This window comes from Podarcis liolepis, assembly GCF_965112155.1.
Source record: "Podarcis liolepis genome assembly, chromosome: 4".
In the NCBI taxonomy this organism is placed as follows: Eukaryota; Metazoa; Chordata; class Lepidosauria; order Squamata; family Lacertidae; genus Podarcis; species Podarcis liolepis.
Genome location: NC_139558.1, coordinates 52,134,125 through 52,148,481, shown reverse-complemented (window position 1 = coordinate 52,148,481; position 14,357 = coordinate 52,134,125). Strand labels below are relative to the sequence as shown.

Sequence of the window (14,357 nt, the reverse complement as noted above, 5' to 3'; positions counted from 1 at the left end):
CCTTTTATTTAAAATGCATCTCTGGGTTATTTGTGGGGCCTGCCTGGTGTTTTTACATGAGTAGAATGTGTCCTTTTATTTAAAATGCATCTCTGGGTTATTTGTGGGGCCTGCCTGGTGTTTTTACATGAGTAGAATGTGTCCTTTTATTTAAAATGCATCTCTGGGTTATTTGTGGGGCATAGGAAATCATTCACCCCACCCAAAAAAAAATATAGTCCGCACCCCCCAAGGTCTGAGGGACAGTGGACTGGCCCCCTGCTGAAAAAGTTTGCTGACCCCTGAGCTAAGTTCTACTCAGGGTATACACTCACTGATATTAATGAACTTAACTTATTCATGTTCATCCATTTCAGTGGGTCTACTTTGAGTAACACCTAGTTGAGTACCTCCCCTAGTACTTAAAAAAATAAAATAAAGTGACTGCCTTTTCCACATAGGTGCCCCAAAGCAGCTAATAATAATAAAAAAATCAAATACTATGTGAACACCATTAAGAAGAGGTACATAATAATAATAAATTCAATACAAAAATGCTAAACACGGAGATCCCACCCAAAGTGCCACTGTCAATCATGCTGTTTGAATCAAACATTTGAATCAAACATCTTGTTTCATCCTCTTGTAGCCTGAAGGCTAGGTCACTTGATGGCCCTTCCCAGGGAGCAAATTCCAGGTGTTTATGGCACTGTAAACAGGTGACTTCATCTGGTAGGTGTTTGTGAATAAAAGGGTGTCTGGTTTTCATCATAATTCTGTGTGTCTGTCTTTTTTTTTACTTACATTTTTGCAATACAATTAAATCCTGAGAAATGGAATTTTATAAGAAAGGAAGCAATTCTGCCCCCCGCACCAGGACCAATTTGCAATTAGATTTTCAAAGCATGCAGCTGCTGGGTTGCTGAGCCCAACAAGGAAGGAAGGACAGGCCACACCTGGCCAGAGTCCCAAAGAACCACAGCAACCCTCCTTTCCAAGCACTGGACCGAGGCGGAAGCATGAAAGACTGTGCATTCACCACTCCTGCTTCTAATCACACCAAAACCAACATTCTGTTACCAAAACTGAGTCCGATAGGCTAGGTCAGGTCAATGAGGCTTGTATATAGTTGGCAACATGACTTGCTTTACTGAACTTTGCAGGGAAGAGTAGCATTCAAAACTAAATTATTGGAGATAAACAACAGGCCTGAGTGGAAAGCAAACTGCATCAGCCTGTCTTTTAGAAAATCAGGAATGGAGAGGTGGATTTGTGAGTCATCGGTATCTACATATGGCAGTTTAATCACTGAGGTCATTCAAGTTTGAAGTTTAGCTGAGGAAAGGGAGGCGAGGATCAAATCAATGAAAGGCCATTTAAGGACAACAATAGTAAGGAAAAATGAGAGTAGTGAGAGTAGATTTTGGCCCAGTTCCCACGTCTCATTAAACCTTAGTTTAATGTAAACTATCAGCATGCTGATGCATGATGTACAAAAGGATTCCATGACGCCTACTCCTTCTCTTCTGCTGCTTCTGTCTCATGTAGATGGGGAAAGCTAGAGTCTGGCTTGCGTTGTCTGAACCCTGGTTTGGGGTTTGTTTCCCCCAGCCAACTGTAAATTTTATTTTATTTCTTCAATTTATATACTGCCCTTTATCCAAATATCCCAGGGTGGTGTACCACATTAAAACATAATTTATATATAATATAATTTTATAATAATAAAAAGCAGTAACAAAAACCACAGAAAATATCATAGTAACTGTCCCCCCACATTTCAAAGGCCATAGATAGTTTAATGACTGAAGGCCTGGGTAAAGAGACTATTTTTGCCTGATGCCTAAAGACACGTAATGATGGCACAAGGTGAGTCTCTCTGAGGAGAGCATTCCACAAACAAGGAGCCATCACATAAAAGGCTTGTTTTCTTGTTGTCGCTCTCTGAGCCTACCAGGGAGCAGATGGGGAGAGGCAGTCTTTAAAGTATTGAGGTCCTGAGCCTTTATAGGTCAGCACCAGCACTTGAATTGGGACTGTTAACCAACTGGCAACCTGTGCAGTCAGGCCAGGATAAATGTCATATGCTCAACTCCTCTTGCTCTGGTGAGCAACTTTTGCACCAGCTGAAGTTTCTGAACTGTCTTCAGAGGCAGCCCTGCATATAACATATTGTAGTAATCTAACCCAGAGGTTACCACAGCATAGGCCAAAGAAGTTAGGCTATCCCTGTCCAGGTAGGGACAGAGCTGGGCCACCAAACGAAGCTGACAGAAGGCACCCCATGCCACTGAGACCACCTGGGCCTCAAGCAACAGCAATGGATCCAGGAGCATCCCCAGGCTATGTACCTGTTCCTTTAGAGGGAGTATAACCCTTTCAAGAGCAGGCAGTCTCCCATCCACCTGGTCTAGGGAACCACCCACTAACAGTGCTTCAGTCTTATCAGGATTGAGCTTCAGTTTATTGGCTCTCATCTAGACCATTACCGATGTCAGACACCGGTAAGCCAAGAACAAACCTTGGTTACTCGTGGTTTCTTTGGAGTAAAGTAAACAAGCCACAAGCCCAGGAGGACATGAGAAGCCAGACTCATGTTTGTTTTATCCACAGTACAGAAGAAACAGAGGAGGAGCACTACCGCAGCAATTGACTAGCGTGAACTAGCATGGTGCTCATTTGTTTTAAACTATGGTTTAATGTGGCCTGCAAACCAGGACTTTGAAAAAAGAAGAACAAGCAGGCATATGGAGAAAAAAATGGAGAAAATACATATTGCATAGAAAAGAGACTACTTATTTAAGAGATCAAAATTCAGTTTCTCCTTCTCTCCCTCTCACACACAGTCACACAAGTGAAACAATATGAAGTCTGCATAATATTGAATATTCCTCTCCCCCTACTTTTGCTTTCTCATTTCTTCCATCTGTTTCATCTTTTATTCTGCCATTTCTCCTGGCTGTGCCTCCTGTTTTCAAGCATCTACGCTGTCTCTCTCTTTCTCCTCACCTTTTAAAACGCTAAAACACTTTTGTACCAGACATTGCATGGCATCCGTCTGTTTATTAATCCAGATTTATTCATGAATTTATGCTTCATCATGCCACTGAAGCAAGGAACAATTTGTAGCCCCCCCTTCAAAATGGGGCAAAGTTAAATGGTGTCAGCATTAGCACATAACCCCACCCACCCAAATCTCCCACCAACCATCTCTGAGGTTGCAACTCTATACACCTTTACATGGGAGTAGAGATGGGGCAGAAATTCGATTCAGCTGTCATTTATAGGCAAACCTGCCTAATCACCCTTTCTGAAAAAACATACAAAGTGAAAAAGAAGCATTCTTTTAAATTTGTACTTCTTTGAATTCTGCATTGCAATTCTCCATACAAGCAATGTGTACATAAATGCACATGGGAGGGTAAAGTGTGCAAAAAAAAATGCAGGTATTTGCAAAGATAGCATACAATATGCATTATATAAGGGAAAAATGCTTTGCAAAAATGTGCCTCTTGGGCAAAACAGCATACCAAGTTGCATATTTCAAGATAAATTTGTAGTGAAATGCTGAATTTTCACAAGGATGTGGTATTCTTAAAAAATCAGAAACCAATGTGAAAATTTGGAGAACTGAACTTAAGAATGTAAAAATTAGAAACCAAGAGAAACCGAAATGTACAGATTCATCTGTCTCTACTTGTGTCTGAATAAACATGCATACATCTGCAATACACACAGAGGCAAGAAAATCTACTTTGGTGCATCCCAGGAAGCATGAGGTAAACACGGTTAGCTTTGACCTTTACTGCCAAGAGGGACGTGGGTGGCGCTGTGGGTTAAACCACAGAGCCTAGGACTTGCCGATCAGAAGGTCAGTGGTTCGAATCCCTGCAACGGGGTGAGCTCCCGATGTTTGGTCCCTGCTCCTGCCAACCTAGCGGTTCGAAAGCACATCAAAGAGCAAGTAGATAAATAGGTACCGCTCTGGTGGGAAGGTAAACGGTGTTTCCGTGCGTTGCTCTGGTTTGCCAGAAGTGGCTTAGTCATGCTGGCCACATGACCCGGAAGCTGTATGCCGGCTCCCTTGGCCAATAAAGTGAGATGAGTGCTGCAACCCCAGAGTCGGTCACGACTGGACCTAATGGTCAGGGGCCCCTTTACCTTTACCTTACTGCCAAGAGGGCAATGACCCAGCCAAAATTCCTGTAAAAGGCCTCAAGAGCTACTATAGTTTTGGTTATACAGTGGTGCCTCGCAAGGCGAATGCCTCGCAAGATGAAAAACTCGCAAGACAAAAGAGTTTTTTGAGTTGCTTCGCAAGACGAATTTCCCTATGGGCTTGTTTCGCAAGACGAAAACGTCTTGCAAGTTTGTTTCCTTTTTCTTAAAACCGTTAATACCCAGGGTGTATTGCTTGAAGAGGTGAAGTTGCGACTTGACTTTGAGGAGCAACTCATAGCACGCGGTGTGGTAGTCTTTTTTGAGGTTTTGAAGACTTTGGTGATTTTTGAAGCTTTTCCAAAACTTCTTTTGCAGCCATTTGGTAAGTTAAACTTTTAAAACTTTTTTTGGGGTTTTTGGATTTTGGGTTGGGGTGTTTGGAATTCAAGGACTTGGTGTTGGGGAGGGGTTTGCAAGAATCTGGAAGCTTGTGTGCTTTTTTCTGAGGTCACAGAGGAGGACGTCAGCGAGCTGGTGGAGGAGCACGACCACAAGCTGACCACCCAGGAGCTGGTCGAACTGCAGGCAGAGGCTGCGCAGGAGCAGGCCTCGCTGGAAGAGGAGGAAGCAACTGAGGAACGGCTGTCCTCCAAAGAACTGAGGGACATTTGCCAGAAGTGGAAAGATGTGCAGGCTTTTGCACAGCAGCACCACCCTGACAAGGACCTGACACGTGACCTTGCGAACACTTTTGATACGAGGGTCATGTCGTCTTTCAGGGAGGTACTGAAAAGGCGGATGAAGCAGCAGACCATGGACAGGTTCTTCAGCAAGAAGCAAAGAGTGGAAGAGGAACCTTCTTGGAGTTGTCGCCCAGAGTCTTAGAAAATGTATGTACAGTACACTTTGGTGATTTTTAAATGCTTTTCTGTCATGTTTAGAAACTTAAATTATTGTTCCTTCAATTTTTGAAATGCTCTTTACAGTATGTGTGACTTTAAAGAGCACTTAATAAACTCTTTTTGTACCAAATTTGGCTTTGTTTGGACCTTTTTTTGACCACAGGAACGCATTAATTGATTTTCAATGCATTCCTATGGGAAACCGTGCTTCGCAAGACGAAAAATTCGCAAGATGAAAAAACTCGCACCACTGTACAATAAACTTGCACCACTGTACAATAGTAAAATTCAAAAGGTGGGAAGAATCAATGGAAACAGAAATCAACAGAAAAATATTGTTTCTAAAGGTAAAACCCAAACTGATATTGCTGATGATTTTCACATACTGATATATTTCAGTCTGGTATAATGTACAGAAAATGAGATCTGGGTCATTGGAGAAGTTCAAGACAGGCGAAAAATTAGAGCTCTCTTCGGCTAGCTTTCCAAATAATGCCATAAGCAGAATGAAATGCTGCTGTCAAATACTTGGCATATATTTACTTAAAAGCCTAAGATAATGCTCCTAAAATCTGCAGTCAGCCTTCCTATAGGGCTGAACATTTCACGGCTAAACTACTTCTTTAAAAATGCAAGGATGGTTTCAAATACATTTCTTTTAGAACGGAAGGTTTCCAAGATTAAAGAACACGTCTTAACCAGCTTGTTTTACATTCCATTATAGTCCTGTGGATGGTGCAATGGGTGGCAAATGAATCAGAACAAGAGGATGAAAAGACAGAGAGAAAAAGAGTGAGCGAAAGCTCTGCACGTCAAGACATCACCCATTTTACACTTAAGAAATTTACAAAATCCCCATGGTCACAAAAATTGCTTTACTGCTGTACAGTAGCCTACATTTTTAATGTGATTTTGCTCACATTGTTGCAAGAGGCTTATTTGCCTCATGAAGTGCATGAGCTAAGATATGGGGGGAAATAGTCCAAAAGTGTCAGAGAATCAATATCGCTCTTCAAAATGCAGCTTAGAAAGTTAAAAACCTGAGACATCAAATCCAAAAGCCCCTCAGTACAATGGTTGTTTCAGAGTAAGTCCTAGAGATTTCAGTGAGGCCCTATTCCCATACTGAGCATCCACCAGCCGGTGGGGTGATAGGGTTAAGCAGAAGTCCTGCAATGCTGGGGGGAAGGCTAAATATGCTGATAAATTTCAGCAGGACATCTACACGAGGAGTGGGGAGTCTGTGGCCCTCTAGCTGTTGTTGGATGACAGCGCCCTTCATCCTTGAGCATAGACCGCGCTGGCTAGAGCTGATGAGGTTTGTAGTGCAAGACATCTGGAGGAAGCATCAGGCAATAGGGCTGCCTTCTGAATGCCCAGCATCAGTGCTGTTTCCGAGAGGGAGAGGGGCAAGGAAGAGTGAGGTGTGGGGTGGCAGTGGAGCCCATCCTATGCTCCTGCTACCAAGTGTTGCACCTGCCTTGCTTCCGACCCCCACCCCTCTCCCTCTGAGGAACTGGCACAATATTAAATAAGCATTCCAAACCAGTAACCTCTGATAAATAATTATGGATAAAACCACTTCAGCTTATTTAACTTATTTAAGCAAACATAACCAACAACAAAAAAAGTGTTTCAGGCTCTTCTAAGGGCCTTTAGTTATGGGCCTTGACAGACCCCATTTGGCAAATTTTAAGGATATTGCACCAACGTAAATACTGGTGACGCTGAATCTTGCTCCAATACAAATCCCAGCACACACTTCTGATAATTAATGCACTGGTGGAACACAGAAGCAGTTATTGCCATCCATGTTAAGCAGGGCGTGGGTGGAGCTGTGGTCTAAACCACAGAGCCTAGGGCTTGCCGATCAGAAGGTTGGTGGTTTGAATCCCAGCGATGGGGTGAGCTCCCATTGTTCGGTCCCTGCTCCTGTGCACCTAGCAGTTCAAAAGCACGTCAAAGTGCAAGTAGATAAATAGGTACCACTCCAGCGGGAAGGTAAACGGCATTTCTGTGCGCTGCTCTGGTTCGCCAGAAGTGGCTTAGTCATGCTGGCCACATGACCCAGAAAAACCGTCTGCAGACAAACGCTGGCTCCCTCAGCCTATGGAGCGAGATGAGCATGCAACCCTAGAGTCGTCCGCCAGGGGTACCTTTACCTTTATTTCACTATATTTGTATAGGACATCTCCTATACATAAAGTTGCTTTCTCAACTAAGTACTTCCTGTGAAGGTGTTTTAAAAATACAATCATCAGACAGTACAGGTATTAGAGAAGTGACTTATTTCAAGGACAAACACTATGGCGATAATTCATAGTGTAATGGAAGGATTAGCAGATATACCTGTCAGGAAGTTAAATGAGAACATTATTGTCTCATTTAAGGGCCTCAGCTACATTTGTAAAGATAAAGCGCTTTATATGCGCTACAACACTATGACACCATAGTGTGGAGTCCTGTTTTTCGCCAACGGAACTTCCGTAAATGAAGTTTACAACACGTTTAACTGAATTGTTTCTTTGATGCGTCTCGATCCAGCCGAGAATAGGACAGATGCAGGAAACTCCTGACTTCACCATTTAGTTTAGTCACTAGGTGGCACTGGACTTACAAGCAAGTCCAGTGCCACCTAGTGACTAAACTAAATAATGGCATTATCCACACACAGCAATAAAAAAAATATTGTAGCATATTGTGTTTTTATCCATGCATACATTTTCAATAATCTGAAGTGAGTTATATCCCTGCCACAAACATTTCTACTCTAGTCTCTAATATAAGAGTAAAAGGAAGAAGGAAAGATCGGGGGCATGCTGTCACTCTTTGTTAAAAAGTCTCGTTATAAGATGTCCTGTGTGTGTGTGTGTGTGTGTGTGTGTGTGTTTCTTTTAAAGCCAGCATCCTCATTTGGGGGGGGGGCAGCGGCGGCGGCGGGGGGGATCTGATAGTAAGGTACTCATTTGTATACAAAAGCACTTTTTCATATTTGCATGAGGGCATATGTGGCAATTATCCTACAAAGATACAGTATTCATTTCAGGCAATCGCCACGGGCTCGGCATTACTGAGAGGAGTAAAAAAGCATTAGAATCAACAGGGGGAAAAAGGATATTCCAGTTTTTCTACCCGCTACCTTGAACATACTTCACGTTTAATTTCACCCTATTGCCACGGGCACTGTGTTGTTATGACAGCTGATCTGCCATTGAATAGCTGTAAAAGAAAATCAACAAAGGATCGCTTCAGTGACTTTCGATGCAATTTATTGGAGCTTGTATCTTGCGGCTGCTGCCGCCTGTCGGGGTAATGACACATGATGGGTGATTAAAGTGCAAGTCCTTAAATCAAAGCTGTGCTGATGGTCTGAAGAGGCAGCAAACAGCACTTGGAGCTTGTTCATCTCGCATGGTGGGAGGACCTCATTAGGACCAAAGTAAAAAAAGAAAAAAAGCCTGCTATACTAACAAGAGCAAATTCTTGTGTCTAGGGAAACTTTTTTCATGTTTTCAAGGTTTAGCATAAATTTTCCTGCAGCTCCTCTCTGAGTCTGGCTGTGCGATCAAACATAATAATATAAAATATACTGATTTGTTATCATGCGCCAGCATGCATTTGAGGATAACAACTGCAAATTCAGGTGATTCTAGTGCTTCCATTTATTTTTATACATTCCACAGCTTTTGGCTTCCATCGGGCAGAAACTCAGCTTTTCCATTTGATATTCTTAAATGACAATTACATATAAAATGTATAAAGCAATGAACAATTAGGTATTTGCCAGAATGGTATAGTGGCAATAAATAAAGCGTCGGGAGACTTATATGAGAAAGCTTAAGGGGAAGGGAGGCAGGGAAGGCATGAAGGCTATAATTCTGCATTCAGTTACTCACAAGGCAGAGAATTGAAAACAAAAGGATCACCTCCTTGCAGTGTAATTTACAATGAGTTGTGAAAAACCAAAATCACTTAGAATCCCTGATTTTACTATATCCCCAGGAGGCTATTCTATTATCTGGGTGCCACAAATAAAAAAAATACTACTTTGTTTTCTTGTTTTGTTTTAATCTTCCACTCACAATCACTTTTACATTTGGTAATTCCTGGCCATATTTCTTCATTACGAACCACAGATAGTATTTTTTAAAATAAAAATCAGGCAGGTGCACCCTGCCTTTACACAGACTTAAGGGCACATGCTCATTGGGAAGCAGTAGATTGTGGTGTTTATGCCTTTAGGTGCTTCACTTATTTACTTAGGCACTTCTGTGTCATTTTGCAAGGCAAATGAGACATATACATATAGTAGATAGGTAGCCGTGTTGGTCTGCCATAGTCAAAATAAAAAAAATTCCTTCCAGTAGCACCTTAAAGACCAACTAAGTTAGTTCTTGGTATGAGCTTTCGTGTGCATGCACACTTCTTCAGATACCTGAAGATATACATACACACAAAGCCTGGAATCACAAATGGGCCATAATCCCATTCATATATATTTTAAAATATCGTTACACATAAATGTTCCAGTTGTCCATATCTGGCACCACGAATACCTGAGAAACATCAGATATTAATTCTGCATATGGCTAGGGTGCCTCCAAGCTCTCATTATTTTGTGGGAAGAAAGCACAGACCAGAAATTTAGATTTGCACAATTAAAGTGGGCTAAAATGATCAAAATGCATCCTGCCACCCTAGCACAACAAATCCACTATTTAAAAACAACAACAGACTATTTGTAGTTAGGAAAGTGATGGGGGGGGGGAGCACAGAAAAGTGTGGGACGGGTGGATGATTAATGGGAAGGTTTTTAGCACCTTGCAAGCATATCAGGATGAATGTGCATTGTCCTGAAATCAGCCTGTAAAGAAATCGGAATGAATGCTTGATAAAGACTGGACAGAGTCTGACCAAGACATAAGCTTTGTGCAAGCAAATTGAAAAGAATAATCAATAATCAAGTCATATGGAGACCCCTAAGTCTCCAGAAACCAATGCCACCTCTGGAAAGTTGATTGAGTCAATAATTCATCTGTTCTTGAGAAGAACAGCAGGTGCTTTGTTGTATTGCTTGGTTTGCTACAGCAGTTGTTGCAACACAGACTCAAGTAGGCAGACTAGATCATTTTTATATAAAAAGGTAAATTTTACCATCATGAAGTCTCAGTATGGAAATAAGGAATGGTTTTACTGCCCCTTTTCACAGCCTTTCAAGTATGAGAGAAAGGGAAAGATTTAAGTTTTCCCAAACAATAACGAGCAGGCATCCCAACATTTCCATTTGCCCAAGTCGAAAAACCAAGAAAAACATATTGGAAAGTTGCAAAGGCTAGATTTTTATGATTGAGATTCATTGGGGTCATGGTGTGTGTGTGGAAATCCTATTTATAAAGTGGGTGAGGGCCCCCTCCCCCACCCCAGATGAGCCATTCAATCAAATACTGAAAAATATGTCATTTGTGTATAATTATCTCATTTTAAAATATTGGAGTTATTCAACTGCTAGCAAGTTGTGAACACATATTACTGGTGGTTTGTGAGATGAGAGGTGTTGATCTTTACATACATCTTTCTCAGAGCAGCAAATTACTTCCTGGACTCTCGTGACCTAAATGATGCTTCTTAATCGGCATTAGTTTCTCAGTAGCTCTATCATAGTAAAGTTTGCCCAAAAAGCCTCTAATTACTAAGGAATGCACTGGGAGAGGGTGGGCGAGGAGGGTTAGCCGGGAAAGATCTGTCAGTCATTTTTGCATTTTTGAGAACCACATTTCTTTCTAACCTTGTCACCCAGAAAACGCTGCCTGTAGCACTTTTCCCTCCCTCCTCTCATTCTGAGTACAAGGAGAGGCAGTTAGAGTGTGACCTTGCAGAGCTGGGCAAACACATTATGTGGGATCAATTAATGGCTAGCAGTGAGTCACACTGCGAGGGAGCTTGAGGCTTGCAGTAGTACAGATATCCCTCAGGACTGGAGCAGAAAAGCCAATATTGAAGGCAGCAGGGAGGGGTGCGTGTGCGTGTGTGTAAGAAGCAAGGAAAATGGTGGAGGAAAATACAACAAAGGAACAATAAAGCAACGAATGAAAGCATGAACGCGAATAAAAGATCTGCAGAACACCACAGAGGTTCTTATTGCTATTGCCTATGAAACACCAATCATATAATTCTGCCTATTGATCTCCCAACTGCCTTTAATGTATGCTTGGCTCAAGGCAGTCTCGCCTAGCAAACAGTGCATGTGGTAACTGCTTTTCAAATGCAAGACTGAACGTGTGAGTGTGCAGAGAGAGGAGGGGAGGGGGAGAGGGAGGGGGGAGTGCATGGCACTGCATGTCTATGTTTGTTATCTTAGAGCCAGAGGAGCTTTCATTAGATTCAAACAGTAACTGACTCTCCAGAGAGGTCCCTGCTCTTATTTGATAAGGGATGCTCTTTTATCACACATGAAACTGCATGGCATGATCAGACAAAGACTGTGTATAGCTGTCAAGCAAGGAGAAGCCAGGGTGGGGTTTTTTGTACCTGATTACTAAAAGGCACTGCGTTACTACTAATCTACAACTGGCCTGTTAACAGTTGCCTTGGAAAGCTGCTGTTCTGCCTGATTTCTTAAAAACAAACAAAGCCCAACACTGCAAAATGTGAGCAATTCCTCATATCTTGTCTGGTGTGTTATACTGGACCATTCCAGATTAATTAGGACAAAAAGTCCTCTCATCACTAAGACAGTATATCAAGAAATCATAGAATTTGGAAGGGTTGGAAGAATCATAGAGTTGGAGGGGACCCTCTGGATCATCTAGTCCAACCCCCAGCAATGTGGGAATATGCAGCTGTTCCATACAGGGATCGAACCTGCAACCTTGGCATTATCAGCACCATGCTCTAACCAACTAAGCTAGAGAAGAAACACACATTTTCAACCAGGGATTAATGCCACTAGTATGCCCTGAAAAGACCTGTGCTAAATCTTTCCAAAGCCTTCAATGTTCAGCAGTACTTAGTATTCAGAATCTTTCATCGAACTTCATGGGGCCCTCAGCATAGTGCTGTCAATTGACCTTCACCTCACTCCAAAACACAACCCCCATATAGACATGCCTTTTTTAAAAAAAAAAAAAAAAACTTGCCACCATCCTCCTCACCTGCCCCCCCCCGGCAATGTTTTGGTTTCCATCCACAGTGGCCACCTGCCACTTAAATTTGTCCCCAATGTAAAGTGCTGGCCCACAGGTTTCCTAGATCTATGGGCCAGTACATTGCATTCTGGGTAAATGAAATTATATATGATTCTGTGAGGTTGCTGCACCACAGGCCTTGAAACCACAACCCTAGCACAGCTATTTATTTAGTGAACACAATCCTATTAAGCAAAGCGAAAGCACCGTCATAGGAATGGTTCATAACCTTCATGTGCTCAGTGAATCAGATAAAAGTGCCACCCTCAGCAAAATCTTCCATAGCCTATATCCCTCTATTCACTATTCTAGTGGGCCATAAAACTCTCCTTACTTGTGGTAATGTGTTTCAAAGGACTGCAGTAACACAGTGGTAGGTCATCACCTGACTGACAGACTGAAGTGCTGCATTACTGATGCTAGGCCCAGCTCTCATGACACTAGGAGTCCATGGGAATATTCCTTACGCAGCACTTCCACAAGGTAACACGCAGGAACCCACTATTGACCCGTCCAATAAAAGACAAGAGTGGCGTGCCTGGTTTGAGACCTCCAAGAGTCAATCAGGCATATAAACACTATTTTATTCTCTCGCTCAAGAAAGGAGACCCGTCGTTTATATAACAGCTTCTGCAACCAACTGATGACAAATTTGAAGGACAAAACAAAGAATATTCCTAAGTATCCCCTTATTCTAGAAACTCAGTGTTAATCCAAAAGGCCAGAGTTCAAATTATTATCTAAAAAAAGAGATAGAAATAAGAAAGTAGAATGTAGCTTAAAGGCATGAGCACGACTCTCCACCATTTCAATAGGGTAAAAAAAGCCCACTGCACTATGGCATGGTCCAGTCCTAGATTCTGCAAGACAACAGTGTACATGAAGACACAAAGCTCTTCCCCATATATAAGGGAAACCTCTATGCATGCATATTTGTTGAACTTGTCAAAATGGCTCATAATGTGGGAGCCAGCCATACCGCCACCTCTTTTTTGAGAAATGTGGCTATGTACTATGAACGGCCTAGTGCAGGAGCCCCCAAATGGTGGTCCATGGACTGACTACCAGTGGTCCATGAGTTTCATTTAGGCGCTCCATGGCAAGTCAGCCAGTGTGGCGTAGTGGTTAAGAAAAGTAGTCTCGTAATCTGGGGAACCGGGTTCGCGTCTCCGCTCCTCCACATGCAGCTGCTGGGTGACCTTGGGCCAGTCACACTTCTCTGAAGTCTCTCAGCCTCACTCACCTCACAGAGTGTTGTTGTGGGGGAGGCAGGGAATGGAGATTGTTAGCCGCTTTGAGACTCCTTAGGGTAGTGATAAAGTGGGATATCAAATCCAAACTCTTCTAAATATGAATACAAATCTTAATTGCATTGCTATTAGGTGTTTCTAACATGAGGTGGTATTCAAAGCTAGTCTGACTCAGAGCAGACCCATTGAAGTTAATGGAAAATAACTAACTGCACATTCCTAACCATGCTACTCAGAAGTAAGTCCTGTTGAGTTCAATATTAGAAATAAAAGAAGCAATGAAGAATAAAATTAGGAATCAAACAGCATCTAGCACAGCACACTACAATTTCTGCAACAGAAAAATCATTAAGTGGTGCACCAAGAGCATCAGAAATTTTCAAGTGGTCCATAGGGGGGGAAGTTTGGGAACATCTGGCCCAGTGATTACAGAACAAAGGATGCATGCTATTGCTGAGAAGTCATCAGTTCTCATAGTGACTGAAACAGGGGACCTTGAGCTGAGATGCTGTCATTATGAAAACTAAAAATAATGAATAAGCATCCCCTAGTGAAAGCATTCTCAAGCACTATGCAGTGATTTGAATCAACTCTGTCTTGGTTTAATATATCAATGTGATACAAAAGGTGTCCCATACCCTAAGACAACCTTCCCCAACCTGGTGCCCTCCAGATATTTTTTGTCTATAACTCCCATCAGCCACAGCTCTGCTGGCTGGAGCTGATGGGAGTTATATCTCCCCCCCAAGTCAGTGTGGTGTGGTGGTTAGAGTGTCAGACTAGGACCTGGGAGACCAGGGTTCAAATGCCCCACCCAGCCATGGTGTTTCCCAGGTGGCCTTGGGTCAGTCACTGCCTCTCAGCCTAACCCACCTCACAGG

General features: G+C 42.5%; 1 protein-coding gene across 1 annotated transcript in view; it reads right to left on the bottom strand.

The window, feature by feature from the left end:
- DSCAM (DS cell adhesion molecule) overlaps positions 1 to 14,357 on the bottom strand; it is a 322,782-nt gene that overhangs the window by 113,519 nt on the left and 194,906 nt on the right. The window lies entirely within an intron of this gene.